General features: G+C 39.7%; 1 protein-coding gene across 7 annotated transcripts in view; it reads right to left on the reverse strand.

The window, feature by feature from the left end:
* Positions 1-16,225, reverse strand: part of Immp2l (inner mitochondrial membrane peptidase subunit 2) — an 874,875-nt gene that overhangs the window by 703,864 nt on the left and 154,786 nt on the right. The window lies entirely within an intron of this gene.

Consider the following 16,225-nt stretch of genomic DNA (forward strand, 5'->3'; position numbering starts at 1 on the left):
TTGTTCCTGGGCCATGGTCACTCAAAATGGTTCCAGAATATATTATCTCATATTCCATTTAGGATGAGAGCTCTGGTTTTTCCATCGACATGAGGAACAGATTAAATGAATACACCCAAAAATAGTAATAGCAGCCCTTTGAGGCAGGAAAATGTCTGCACCCAAGAACTTGTGATTCCTAGGTCTGGTGTTCAGCAGGTTTCTTCAGGAAATCTAGAATGAACCCTGAAAGTATGCATTCTTTCAAACAGTTCAGTCAATTCTCCTATAGGGAGAAAATGGCACACAATCCCAGCAACATAACCACAAATTTGTAAACAGCACTAGGTAAACTGATAACCACAAATTTGTAAACAGACTTCCTGCACTAGGTAAACTGATATATAATGAATTATGACGGCCCTTTGAAATGTGAGCATCCTGTTTCTGTGACCTTATACTATCAGGTACAACAAAAGAAGCACAGATGCTACAAGGATAGTAACAACATGTATGATTTGAAATTTATTACAGTGTGGCTCATCAGTATCCTACCTGTTCAAGAGCCTGAAGCAGAGGATCACACATCCAAACCCATAAAGTGGGTTCAAGAACAGCCTAGGCAGCCTATTGAGACCCTGACTCAAGAAGTTCAAAGAGAGCTTGGGAGAGAATTCAGTAATAGAGCACTTGGCCTGGCATGCACACAACCCCGCTAGACATAATTTGTCTTGGATTCAAATCCCATATCATTTACAAACTCAATGACCATCAGCAAATAACTTATTTCTAAGTCTCATTTCTAAGTCCAGCAAGTATAATAAACTCCCAGAGAAACTATGAGTTAATAACCAATTTTGTTTTAAGAACATTTATGCAAGACTAACAGCAATAATGTATGAACAAATTTGGCATGACAGTGAAACAACCTCCTAATCTTACATATGGCATCTTCACATCTATCAGGATGCCTACAATTACATGATGAGAATGTGGAGAAGTGGAAATTCCACCCACTACTGTTAAGCATGGAGAGTGGTCAGCTACTTTGAAAATCAAATGGGGGGGGTCAGGTGTTGGTAGTGCACGCCTTTAGTCCCAGCACTCTGGAGGCAGAGGCAGGACTGACCTCTCTGAGTTCGAGGCCAGCCTGGTCTACAGATCGAGTTCCAGGACAGGCTCTAAATCAATACAGAGAAACCCTGTCTCAAAAAACAAGAGAAAGAAAGAAAGAAAGAAAGAAAGAAAGAAAGAAAGAAAGAAAGGAAAGGAAAGAAAAGAAAGAGAAGGAAGGAAGGAAGGAAGGAAGGAAGGAAGGAAGGAAGGAGGAAAAGAAAGAAAAGCAAATAGGCAGCTCTCTAAGAGTGTGTGCATGCATGTGTAGTACATACAAACTGACACATACATGTAGAGGCCAAAGGTGCAAGTTGGGTGCCTTCTTGTATTGTTCTCTGCCTTAGTCCTTTAGTAGAAGGTTGCTCACTGAACTAGAACTTCACTGTTTATGGCTGACTGGATAGACGGATGGATGGATGGCCAGTGAGCTCTTAGGATTCTCCAATTTCTACTCACAATGCCATGGGCATACACGGCCATGCCCAACAGTTTCCATGTGTGGAGATTTGAACTCAAGTACTCATGTTTACACAGCAAGTGCTCCTACCCAGTGACTCACCTCCCCAGCTCGGAAACAGACATTCAAACAACAATCGTATAGAAATGTTTAGCAACACTTGTTCATATTATTATTTAAAAGATAGAAACAAGCCAAATTCTATTAAATGGCAAATGGGTGAGTATAATGTGGAATAATTATGAAATGGGATATTATTAAGCCATAAAAATTAACAAAGCAGTGATACAAAGCACAACATGACGACTCTTGAAAACATTATTGTGGTGATATATTCATTGTACAAATGAAGCCTGTCTTCAGGTCAGAGAATTGCCACTAGCTAACCATAGAGATCTGGAGGTCTGATTAGTTAGTGGCAAGCTCCATTCTCTGACCCTCAGACAGGCTTTATTTGCACAAGCAAGATGTCACTTCACACTATGCTAAACCAAATAAGCCAGGAACAAGAGTATGTGACACAACTCCAGTTGTGTGGAATGCTCTATCAAGGAAAGTCTACAGGGCAGATTGATGGTTGCTAGGAAAGGGAGTGATAATAGTTTGGTTGCCACTGCTAAAGAACCCATTGTTCCATTTGGAGTAATTTAAAACTTCTAAAGTTGTTCTGATGAATGTTTGCATTTTCCACTGAATTCCACTTTCTCAGCTCTGTCTCTGCCTCTCTGACAAAAATCAAATGATCTACACTCCCCCATGTCTTTTTAGTCTCTACTTGCTATTCCCTCTAGAAGAGTGTTCTAATCCCTTCTCAGAAGCTGCAAAGCCAGCCTTGTATTCTAACACACTGCTGTGATGCTCTTGCACATAGGTGTTTTATAAGATGATCCACAATATTAATATACCATAACTGGTCTTACCCACTTCCCTTAATAACTCCAATATGTACCCAAGATTCACTTACCCATTTTTCTTTGAATTTTAAAGGAGAGGACTAGGAATTACACAATATATCAGGTTAAATGTGGGCCTGTTGGCAAAAACCTGCAAATCTCAGCTCTCACCTGTAATTCTAGAGTTCACTGGGCTAAAACAAGAGAATGGGGGGTGGGGTAGGGAGGCAAGTCCAGACCACACATCAAGATACTGTCTCAAAAATAGCAACCAAAAATTAAAAGATTAAAATAAAGTGTCAACTAATGAAGAGAATTGTAGTTGAAATTTTTTTTACATAGCTTCAGATGTAAAGACACTGAAAATTAATCTGCAAACAAGTTTTCTTTATAATTTAGTTTATCAGAAAATAAATAACAGCTATAAAATAATTTTTGTCAAGAGCTAAGCAAAAACACATAATAAGCATACCATTTTAATCCATGCACATTTAATTTTATTAAATATCAATTCTAAGGTTTTTCAGTTTGCTAATTATATACTGGCATTCAAGGCATGCCAATGAAAAAGTTTACAACTAAATAGACCTTAACCTATTCAGCAAATATTTTATGACTGTCACAACATAAAGTCAATAACAAGATTTATACCAAAGGTGTATGTTATTTAGAAAATGATGTTTTCTCTATCCATTCTTCAGTTGAGGGGCATCTAGGTTGCTTCCACATTCTGGCTATTACAAATAGTGATGCTATGAACATCATTGAACAGATGTACTTGTTGTATCAATGTGCATCTTTTGGATATATGCCTAAGAGTGGAATTGCTGGATCTTGTGGTAGACTCATTCCCATTTTCCTGAGGAGTTGCCATACTGATTTCCAAAGTGGCTGTACAAGTTGGCACTCCCACCAGCAGTGGAGGAATGTTCCCCTTTCTCCACATCCTCTCAAGCATAAACTATCATTGGTGTTTTTGATTTTAGCCATTCTAACAGGAGTAAGATGGCATCTCAGAGTTGTTTTGATTTGCATTTCCCTGATGGCTAAGGATGTTGAGCACTTTCTTATGTGCCTTTCAGCCATTTTAGATTCCTCTATTAAGAATTGTCTATTTAGGTCTGTTCCCCAATTTTTAATTGCATTGTTTGGTGTTTTGGTGGCTAGTTTCTTGAGTTCTTTGCATATTTTGGAGATCAGCCCTCTGTCAGATGTGGGGTTGTGAATATCTTTTCCCAGTCTGTGGGCTGCCGTTTTGTCTTACTGACTGTGTCCTTAGCCTTACAGAAGCTTCTCAGTTTCAGGAGGTCCCATTTATCAATTGTTGATCTCAGTGTCTGTGATACTGGTGCAATGTTCAGGAAGCTGTCTCCTGTACCAATTAATTCAAGGGTATTTCCCACTTTATCTTCTAGAAGATTCAGTGTGGCTGGATTTATGTTGAGGTCTTTGATCCATTTGGAATTAAGTTTTGTGCATAGCAATAGACATGAATCTATCTGTAGTCTTCTACATTCTAGCATCCAGTTATGCCAGCTCCATTTGATGTGGTCCATTTACACAATGGAGTACTACTCAGCAGGAAAAAACAATGGAATCTTGAAATTTGCAGGAAAATTGATGGAACTAGAAGAAACCATTCTGAGCAAGGTAACCCAATCACAAAAAAAAAGTGGTATTACTCACTCATATGTGGATTTTAGACATAGAGTAAAGGATTACCAGCCTACAATCCAAACTGCCAGAGAAGCTAGTAAACAAGGAGGAACCTAAGAGATACATACATGGTTCCCTGGAGAAGGGGAAAGGGACAAGATCTCCTGAGCAAACTGGGAGCAAGGGAGGTGTGGGGAGGGAGCTATGAGAATGAGAAGGGGAGAAGAGGAGGGGTGAGGAAGACATGAGGGAGCAGAAAGGTTGAGTTCCAGGAAGAATAGAAGAAAACAAGAAAGGAGATACCATAATAGAGGGAGACATTTTAGGTTTACAGAGAATCAGGCACTAGGGAAAAGTCTGGAGATCTACAAAGATGACACCAACTAACAATCTAAGCAAAGGAATTACCTTAAATGCCCTCCCTGACAATGAGATTGATGACTGTTTTATATGCCATCCTATACCCTTCATCCAGCAGCTGGTGGAAGTAGAAGCAGACACCCACAACTAATCACTGAACTGAACTGGAATCCAAATGCAGAGAAGAACGAGTGATGGGCAAAGGGGTCCAGACCAGGCTGGCGAAACCCACAGAAACAGCTGACCTGAACATTGGGGAGTTCTTGGTCCCCAGACTGACAGCTAGGATACCAGCATGGGACTGCTCCAGACCCCAGGAACATAGGTTTCTGTAAGGAGACCTTGGAAATCTATGGGACCTCCTGTAGTAGATCAGTACTTATCCCTAGCATAGGTGTGGACTTTGGGAGCCCAATCCACATACAGGGATACTCCCTGAGCTAAGACTCACTGGGGTAGGCCTAGGGCCTATCCCAAAGGATATGATAGACTCTGATGACCCCTGTGGAAGGCATCACCCTCCCCTGGGAAGCAGAAAGGATATGTGATAGGTAGGGTATTAGTTAGGGGGTGGTAGGGGAGGAGGAGAGGGAGTGGGAACTGGAACTGACATGTAAAACAATCTTGTTTCTAATTTAAATTTTAAAAAAAGGAAAAAAAAAGAAAATTATTTATATTATTATGATACTTCTTAGTCTTAATTATTACATTTATTTTCAAAACCATTCTATGAGGTATTTTTATTAAGGTCACCTAAGTCACTGTTGTAGTTATAACCAGTAAATCTGAGCTCTTAAGTCGGCCCTTTGTGTTTTTAAAGTACCTCTCCTAAATAATGTTTCTATACTTCATAACTATTTAATGCCTTACTAAGAGCTAACTGAGTAATATTCACTTGCATTAACAAATTGATACCTACAAAAGTCCTGTAAACAAAAATCAATATTCTTTGTTCATTAGCACAAAAAAACTATCGAGCCAGTGTTTATTAGTTTTTGCCACATGAAATGGTATAATATCAGCTGTTTCATCACTGTGATAAAAGTGAATGTAAATTTATTCAAAGCAGCAATTGACTGTGATCTCTACAAGAGCAAGCTAGTGAACACTCTCATTTGTAGTTATTCTTCATGAGAAATAGGTACACAATTCCACAGTAATATAAATTATATCATAATTATTACATTGTTACAATAGATCTTTCCAGACTTATGGATATTTAATTAAAATGATATTTATCAGATAGCTAATGAGACCGTTTCGAAATCCATTTACTGAAATGCTAATGAGACAGTAGAATGCAATCTGGTTATTAGCTGAACAAGATACGCAACATCTGTACACAGTAAGAGAAGACCATAAGTACCCATAAAACATAACCAAGAGCTTCCCGAAGCTTCACTACAGTAAAAGTCCCAGTTGGAGACAAGAAAGACCAGCCATACACAACACCATTATTCACTTCTATAAGGAATATGAGCTTAAAATGACAGTGAGCATATCCAATCTACTCAAGAAATTTCCTTGACTGTACAGATTATATATCTATCATGAAACATGATAGTTATATGGTATGTATTGAAATACAAACCATTTTTATATTGCAAGCTGAGTCAGGCTGTTGTCAGAGTAACATTTTGTAACATTATATCTTAGAACAGACATATTTGGTTGCTACACCTCAGAAAACCCTTTGTGGCATTTCATTGGGACAAAAAAAAATTCCCTTATCATATGAATATAAGGGAAAGGACCCATGTGGAAAGAAAAGAGGAAACATCCATCATTTTATGAACTCATGTTGATAATATTAAAAATTACAAGACTGCCAACCTCAAGATCAGAAAATTACAGATATATCAAATGGTACACAATACCAAATTTTAAAAAAAGTTCAATACATATGCCAATCATTTGCTTAGCAAATACACAAGAACTTGTTTGAAGGTTGGAAAAACTAGCCAGTCAGTTCAAGTATGAAATTTTTAAATCAAACAAATTTTGTAAGCAACTTTCTCAATCAGAGACTTTACTAGATGTTTCCTACACACCAGCACAAATTTAGATAAAAATGAAAATTTAGGTATTTAAAAATGTTCATGCTCTGATGCAGGGGAGATGATGGCTCAGTGAGCAAATCACTTGTTGCACAAGCATAAGACCAGGAAAGCCAGGCGGGCTGGTGGCATGCCCAGAATCCCAGCACTCAGAGCCAGAGACAGGGGATGCACAACTCAAGCTGGCTGGCTAGGGCTTGCACTTCAGGAAGAATGCTACCTTAATACATAGAGTGGAGAGCAATCCACTGTGTGTCAATTTGCAGGAATAAACATGTTCGAGCATACATGCATGCTTGCGCGCGCACATACACACACTGACAAGATGGCTCATTACATAAAGTACTTGCCTCAAACCCAAGCAACTGAGTTCCAGTGCTGCAACCACTTAAAGGTAGAGGGTTAGAACTAAAAGTGGAAGGAAAGAACTGATCCCACAAAGTTGTTCTCTTACCTCCAGTCACACTGTGTGTTGCACGCATGTCCCCCCACACACACTAATAATAATCATATATCAAAATATTTTAAGGATGATAAAATGCACGTGATGCAAAAAAAGCAACTCTCTATGGCTATTTAGTATTATAAATTATCTAAATAAAATCAAGACAAGTAAAACTGAACCATCATATATCCTTCTATGTCTGGCTTCAAAATGCTAGCTACAGAATATGACTTAGTCGTTGTGACTACAATCTTTCAAGAGCTGCTGTCTATCAAAAGCCAATTATGAATCAGTAACAGGCTTACAGGGCCCTACCTGTCCCACTGAACTACGGGCTACTGCTAAATTCTGAGGGAGAGACAATCATATTCATCAGTTGTCTACCTATTGGTAAGCCCACCAGGCTCCACAGGATATTTCCAAACCCAAGGTCACAAAGATGGCCATGGTTAAACTCACTGAGTTTCCAAAGTCATCAGTGTCAGAAAGGAATTTATGGGAATAGGGGTAGAGGATGGGAGGGAGACGAGGAGGTGGGGGGGTGAAAGTAGAATGAATGTATTATATATTCAAATAAAAATTCTTAAAGAACAAATTCAATATGTTACAAGAATGAGAAAGATGTCTGTATACTTCTGTATAAATTAAGAGTTATTAAATTACTAACACTATACCCAAAAGTATACTTAGTATTTGTCATATTAATGCCATGCCCTAAGAGTTTTAAACACCGATCATGCAGCACTTTCAATACTGAGAATCAAACAATATCAAAGATCTTTAATCTTTAATAATAGATATATGTCTATTGACTCCTACAGCACACTCCAGCCAGCCAAATAACAAAATCTATTGTCAGCATATGAGCAATCTAGTTAGGGCATTGCCCTCAGCCAAGCTGACAGTTGCACTCAGAGTAAAGCAATGCAAAACTATAGACCCCTGTGCCAGGGACAGCCTAGAGCCACAGCTCAGAGTTTGTCTTTCAAAATTTTAATGTCTTGAAATTTAATTTCTTGAGTTAATACATAGGTATTAAAAAGCAGCAGACTGCTAATCAATACCTTTACTAATGGCTATTCCCCAGGCTCCATTAAATATAAGCATCAGAGTTATGCAAGATGGAAAATGCCCAATTAGGCTTTCCTGAACCAATTTAGCTTGTCCAGCTATTGAATATTTTGACAATAAATATATAAACACTCGAGTTTGAGAGAGAAAAATCAGTTCTCTAATTAGCAATAAAGTAGACTAGAAATGAGCCATCTGGCTTGTCTCTGACATACACTATGAATGTTCTGAAAAAAGTAACAAACGTATCACCAGAAACTGCTCACCTCAGCGCACAAACTTAATTTCAGCTCCCTTCACAAAAAGTAACAGGACCTGTTTTCCTAAGTACTTGACTCTATGTGGAAAATAGCTATCTGCCATGTTGTCAGAATAAAAGAATAAATCCAAACTCCTTGTTCAGCGGGTAAGTGGATCCAACATGAAAGAAAGCCAGGCTTTTATCCAGGGACTCGTATTAGGCAGCAAGCGCTGTAGAAACACTGAACGAACTGTTGTAGTTGGTTAACTGGGATGATTAAATTACTAAGCTCAGACTCTCAGCTATTCTGGACTTGAGTGAGTCAACAAATGTTATCTGATCATCGATGCTGCACTATGCACCGGATGGGTATTACAGAAAAATAATTAGGGCACCCTTGCAAGTGCAACAACAGACTTCCATATCAGACTGCTGCTAATACATATCTGCATTTCTGAAACTGTGGTTGCTAATTGTAAAACCCATAGAATCAGCACAGCTCATGCCAGCATTTAAGGTAAATTTAATATAGACAATAGAACACTAAAATTTACCTAATGAAATACTGAACTGTTTGCTAAACAGCTATGGAGCCATACAGCTCAGGGGAGTGGTACAGCCTGGTAGAGCAGCTGGGTCCAGTGAAGTGGTCAGGTTGAGTGGAATGGTCTGGTTTGGTGGTGTCAACTGTGCTCATGAGCAGTCATGAGCAGAGAAAACCTGCTGAGTAAGTCAAAGAAGCATTTGGGGAGAAATGACCGTCAGGCCGGGGTTATAAGAGATCTGCCTGATAAAGGACAGACATCTTCCATTCCCGGGATCAGTGTGCACAGGTTAAGTGTTCTCGCTGCTGTTCTCCCTAATTCTAAGAATTAATTTGCTTAGGCTCACATTTGTAATTACTGTCAAGACTGGGATTGATCATCCAAGATCTGAAGGGGGGGTGAAGAGCCAGAACATTGTGGATACACAGTTCCTATGGTGAAGGGACCAGCTTCCCTTTGTCCTAGACACTAGAAAGTCAGATGCCTGCCTCATGACAAGGAACCAATCAGAAGTTAGCTGGTGGCGCTATGTTTTACGACCCTGGGTGTGCTTTACAACCCTGGGTGTGCTTTACGGACAAGCGCACAGCAATGACACACAAAGCACAGCAACCACCCTGGGAGGGCCTATGGGCCATAACAACCAGTTGACCAATCAACACAGGGCAAGCCCTCCAGGCCTGGAGGCACACCAATCGTGAGCCTGCGCGTAACCCTAGATACTCCCCTTATGCTGTCCTATAAGATCTCTAGGGAGGCCCTAGGAGCCGTCTTTTCTAGCCATCCGCCATGGCGGGTGGGTGAAAGACCTGAGCTAACATAGGGTTAGCTCGTTAAAAAAACAATAAAGCCTCATGCAGTTTGCAGCAAGCTCTCGAATCCGCCTGGTGATTGGAGTAACCGCAGTCGTGGCCTGGGACCCGGATACTTGAGTTTTCCGGGGGTCTAACAACGGTTTCATTGATTATCATACTAAAGTTTGTAAAAGCTAAGAGTGTAGATTAAAGAGGTGATGCACAGGATGAAATGTGGGGGACAGGTACCCCCTGTCCTCTAAAGTGGAGTAGAGGGCATCTGAGAGCCACCAGCTTGTTCTACAACCACTGCATCCCCCATGCCTTGGAAAGAGACCTTGCTGTCATGGAGCCACCTGCAGTTCCAACTTCTGCTACTAGAAGGTTAGCACACATAGGCAAGACCTGGACCTCCAGGAAGGGGATGAAGATCCTTGTCTTTGACTCAGGCAATCAGAAGGCTGTATCTGAAGTCACACCAAGGTTCTTGCCAGCAATGTGTGAGGAAGTAGATTCAGTAGCACCACTAAAGGCTAAACAAACAAGCCAATCACAAAAAGTGGCCATCAGCACCTCTTCTATTTTCTATTGTCCTATTGTCCTCCTACATCTTACAGGAGTGACTGGTATTGAGCCTTGTTCCACGGAGAAGCCCAGTCAGGTCACTAAACTCAATCAAATAGAGCAACCCCCTGTCCCCCCTCCCCCCACACACAGACACTATAAATGCCAGATGCTGAGAGCCATGTAGCCCCTGCCCTGCCATGACATATCAATGCACTGCCATGTTGGCATTCCCACCTTTTCATAAATAACTGCAGTCCAGAACCATATACCCTATGGGGCAAGAAGAAAACTCAAACACCAAATCCTGTTTGAAAATTTTCCAGCTGTGTATGGTGCTGCACACCTGTAACCCTGGAGCTTGGGAAGGAGACGTACAAGGCGCCTTCATTCAAAAGCCTGTAACAACAAACTGAAATAAACAGTAAGGTTTTGGAGACCAGGCTTCGCCCTCAGTGTGTGTGTGTGTGTGTGTGTGTGTGTGTGTGTGTGTGTGTGTGTGTGTGTGTGTGTGTGTGGTGATACTGGGTCACGCTATATAATCTAGGCCATCCTGGAAGTCCCCATCCCTCTTTCTGTCTCCTGAGTGCTAAGATTACAGGCATACACCAACATGCACTATTTTTTGCCTCTTCCTTCATTTTTATTTTTCTCAGTCTAAAGCTCCTGAAGTCCTCCCTCCATCCACTTTCACAGGCTCCAATCTGTGAAGATTCAGTTTCTATGTCACCTTCTAACAGAAGTCTGTGCCAACACATCCAATTACATTTCCATGTCACTGCCTCATCTATGCTTTCATGAAATATTTATATATCTATTAAGTAATCCATTGTCATTATTTGTTTAATTGGGACTCCTCTAGATAAGGTTGCATCTCCAGGCTTCAGTGTCCTGCCAAGGTTGTTCCCTGCTCCTTGTCACAAATTTTGTTTCTCAAAAATTCCCATAATACTCTATAGGACAGCACAGGGGCTTTCTTATATTAGATGTAAGAAAGGGAGATGATTCAAATGGCCTTTGTGTAATAGATAAACAACTGGAACTAATTCAAATACCAGACCTGAACCCAGGGAATAACTTTCCGAACATAGTCAGTGACCAGGAACTAGGAATCTCTTCTAAGCATACTGACAGGAGAAGTTCATGGGCCAGTAAGAAGCAGCCATCAAACACAGATAGTACTGAGGCTATCAACAGCTGAACAGGTGAGGGTGCCCTTCATATGAAAGAGATGACTTTACATGTAGTATAAACTGGAGAAACCTGAAGAAACCCCTAAATTGGGGCTGGGAGGATGGTTCAGCAACTAAGAGCATACAGTTCTTGCAGAAGGACCAAGTTTGGTTCCCAGCACCCATAACACCAGTGCCTAGAAATCTAGTCTGAGGGGGATTAGTAGGTAGGAGCATGTATGTGCACATACCCAAGCAGACACATACATCTATCTATACTTTTTACAATGAAAAATAAAAATAAATCTTTAAAAAGAAAATATATAAATTATAGACAATGAATACATAGCTATATTAATGATGATAATGTACATTATAAAATACTTAATGGGATAAAATGTACTTCTGAATATTGCCACTGTGCACTGGGAGAAATGCAGTCACAGAAAATTAGATGAATCTGAAAGCCTTCATTTATCAACAAACACTGGATAAGTGCCTACTGTGTGAAACTCACTGGCATTGCAGGGGGCTTTCCATCACTTCTGGAGATTTTAATTCTTCTTTTCAGGGAAGATAATTAACATAGTAAGTAAAATACATAGTGTCAAATGGAGCTATTAACTCCAGAGGTCAAACTCAAGCATTGTAGCTTTAGACAAATATCTGCCTTGTCTTTCCAGACAATGTCACCAGAACCTCAGGCATGCTGATAAAGCCAGGCAGGCAGACCAGCAATCCCCAAGAGCCCCTAGTGCTGGGCTTAGTCACCACAACTGGCTTTTGTTGTTATGGGTGCCCTAGTTCCTCACACCTTTGCAGTCAAACACAAACACACTATTAACTAAGCCAGCTCCCAGACTCTTTATCCTTGTTTTTAAAGGAAAATGTCATAAGTGACTCATTATGGTTTCTATCATATAAAATTCATTTCACTCCACTGAGTCTGTGCTATCACAAGAGAGAAAATGATCTGTAGTGAGAGCTTATTAAGAGGAGGGAAAACAGAATTTTCTGATTCCATTACAAAATCACTTTCATCAGATATTTCTCATGAAATATCTGCTCATTTCAATTAATTACCAAATCAGTAGGAGGCAAGACAAGGTTCAGAAGGGTCACATAAAAGAAAAAAGTGACCAATCACTCCATAGGACTACATCATCATTAGATGTAAGACATGGAGACAAGGAATGTCTGTACACACTGTACCATAAGCCTTAATATCATTTCTCTTTTGGTAGTCATTTATTCATTCATTCATCTAAGCAGTAACTGAATACCTACAATAAAACATATACTTCAGGTATGTTATTTTCCATTTGAAGTAGAGTAGGTATGCATCAATGTTTATGTATATAATATATTTATATACATATATTACATATACATTGTCCTTACGTGATACTCTTTAGGGCCTAGTTCTAAGTTTGTTATTTCTTCAATTTGTGTTCAAAGTGAATGTGAATATAAGAAAAAACATGTAGCTTGGTCTATTTGTGGGACCCCTGGCAGTGGGATCAGGGCCTTCCCCTAACACGTGAGCTGTCTTTTGGGAACCCATTCCCCATACTGTGTTGCCTCTCCCAGCCTTAATACAAAGGCAGGAATTTAGTCCTACCTCAACTTGATATGCCATGTTTGTTGACACCATGGGAGGCCTGCCCTTTGAGGGAGGTGGGGGAGGGGAGGAATGGGAGGAGAGGAGGGAGGAGAAACTGTGGTCATGTAATAAAATAAATGAAAATTTTAATTAATTAAAACATGAAATAAAAAGGCAGACAGAAAGGCAGGGAGATGGCAGAAGAAATCAAAAGAGATTCAGGAGAAATATAAACCCTGGAATCAAAAAAATAGCATGAAGTTCACTTCCTCCCCTTGACTGAGTAAGGACAGTCACAGGTCAGCATCACTCTGTCTAAATGCTGTGTGTCCCTTGAGTTCTTTGGAGGTTGTGTGTAACCAACTTCTGCCTTTAAAGCTATTGACAAAAATACTGTACTTGTAGCTGACAAGTGGATTTTACCCTGGAGAAGAAATTTAGGTATAAAACATCTCCCCCACAAAGAAAGAGAGATACTGGCAACCTTTTACACACACACACACACACACACACACACACACACACACACACACACACACACGACAAAAAGAGAAAGATTTAGCCAAACTAACACAAGAAGCTTCTGTCTCAACTCTGTTAACTATAAATTAGATTTTGCTTTAGCATTATAGCATTTATTCAAATGTAGCTGAAAAATCCCTATACCTATAGGTCTTCCTGCAAAGAGAGAAAATACTAGTATTTATATTTCCTGTTCAAACACTCAAAGAATAAAAGAACTGTTTTCAGAAATGATGAGGCTCCTGCAGACAGCATTTACACATGGGATTTGAGGCTTCCTTGTGACATAAAGTGCAGAGTGCTTTGAGGGTGGTTACAGATGCAACGGCACAGAAAGGGCTTTTAACTCTGGCTCATTTCCTCTGACCACCATGCCTCCATTCTAAATTATAACCTCTCAGAGCTACAGATCCTTTAAAGCTAGCTTTTAAACCTGCATTCCATGGTATCATCATGAAATAGGAACACTTTGTTACTCAAAAATAAAAGCACAGAGCCATTGGACATAAAACTGTTCTCATTATTGCCAACCAATAAAGAAGGCTCCACAAAGAAATTGTTTTATCCTAATAGCTCTTGCTTATCAAGCTGCAAAGGAATAAACACAAAAGAAAGCAAGGGAAAAATTGCTTTAATGATATAGATGATTATTCAGATACTATCTGTAAGGGAAGAAATTGTTAGGGCATACTGTGATGTTGTAATCATATTTCAAAAGGAATCTTATGCTAAACAATAAAATTCTGCCTTATGCATATGGAATAATATTTTTTAAAGAACTAAAAATCAAATAATCCCAATTTTAACTTGAGATTTTCTTTACTGACATATCACATACCAGACATTAGCTGACAAGCCAAGTCACTTTAGTAGTTCATACATATTTAGTATTGAAAGGAAAATAATGAAGGAGGTGGAAACATACCAGTGATATATTTGCAGGCCTTCTCATGGGTTGACACTAATGGGTTATTTGGAGTTTCCTGGAAGATCAGGACAAATATTCAAACTGTTGACTGGGTTAGCAGGGGAGAACCAAAAAATGCTCTTTGGCTAGAGATGATAGCACCCAGGATAAAATGCTTATGTGAAGACCTTTATTTCTAGAACACACATAAAAGCTGGGCTTAACAGCTCACTGTAACCCCAGTGCCACTATGGCAGAATGAGAAGTGAAGACAGAATCCCCAGAAGCATGTGGGCCAAGTCACCAACAAATAAGAGACACTGTCGAAAGTAAAGCAGGAGGCAAAGACCAGCACCAAGGTTGTCACTGCAAGTTCACTGTGGCACATGTACACCCATGCTCACACACACAGAGGCATAAATACACAGGTACACACAGCATACACACACACACACACACACACACACACACACACACACACACACACACATTTTTTTTTCTTAATGTAGCCCACATGAGTGTGATGTTTATTGCCCAGGAGACAACAGCCAACACAAAATGAACTATGGTATTTTAGGAGGGTTTTGTGTTTTGTTTTAGGTTTTTGCTGTTGTTTTGTTTTTTCTTTGGTTTTTAGGTGTTTTGCTTGTTTGGTTGGTTTTTGTTTATTTGTTTGTTTGTTGTTGGTTTTTTTGGTTTTTTGGTTGGTTTTCATTTGGGGTGTGTGTGTGTGTGTGTGTGTGTGTGTGTGTGTGTGTGTGTGTTAATGCTTTGCCCGAGGAATATTTTTTTCCTTACAGATCTTGTGTTTATACATTAAGGTTTCTGATTTTGTTTTTGCAGGATTTCTGTGTGTGCAAATGTATATGTCTCAGCATCTGTATGTGTTTCTTGTGCTTTTTCTTTGTCTCTTCCTTGTTGTTTGTTTGCTTTGCTTTGTTTTTTTTCTCCATTTGTTTGCTTTGCTCCATTCTGGTTTGTTTTATTCTGTTACAATTATCATTACTGGTTTTAAATGCTTGTTTGTATTCTAATGAGAGAGAAAAATAAAGGGAGTGGATTTGGTGGGAGAGGTGGGAAGGATCTGGGAAGGGTTGGGGGAAGGGAAACCATAATCAGAATATACGATATGAAAAAATATACTTTAAGGAAAAGGTTAGGAATTTAACTCAGTTGGTAGAGTACTTGCAGGGTACACAAAGCCTTGGGTTCATCCCCAGCACTACAAAAACTGGATGAGCTGATGTGCCTCTGTATTCCCAATCAGGAGCTCCAGGCAGGAAGATCCAAAGTTCCAGGTCATCCTTGGCTACACAGCAATAGCAACAAAAACAACAAACAAAATGAGGGTGAAAGAACCCAGAGATGTCCATGTTGGAGAAGTAAGAAAAAAAAAAAAAAAAAAAAGAGCCAGGACATGGAGGTACACACCTTTAATCTTAGCAGAGGCAAGTCGATCTCCATGAGTTGAAGGTCATTCTGGCCCATGCTATCTAATGTAGAGTTCCAGGACAGCTAGGGATACATAGTGAGACACTGTTTCAGAAAGTTGTGTGTGTGTGTGTGTGTGTGTGTGTGTGTGTGTGTGTGTGTGTGTGTGTAACTCTGTTCTCTCTAGATAGAATTAAATATATCAATGGAAACATATTTAATAGATAAATGAAAATGTGGATTTTTGTATTGCCCAGTTTGTTCACCAAAAACATCTATAAGTGAACACAATGAGAAGAGCAGAGAATTCCTAGGGCCCAATCTGGTTTCTAGTCATCATTCTCCATGGAAAGGACCTATACAGATTAATGGTTCCAAGACTAGGGCAAGAAACAGATACATCTGGGTAACC

This window comes from Cricetulus griseus, chromosome 5 (assembly GCF_003668045.3).
Source record: "Cricetulus griseus strain 17A/GY chromosome 5, alternate assembly CriGri-PICRH-1.0, whole genome shotgun sequence".
Lineage (NCBI taxonomy): Eukaryota > Metazoa > Chordata > Mammalia > Rodentia > Cricetidae > Cricetulus > Cricetulus griseus.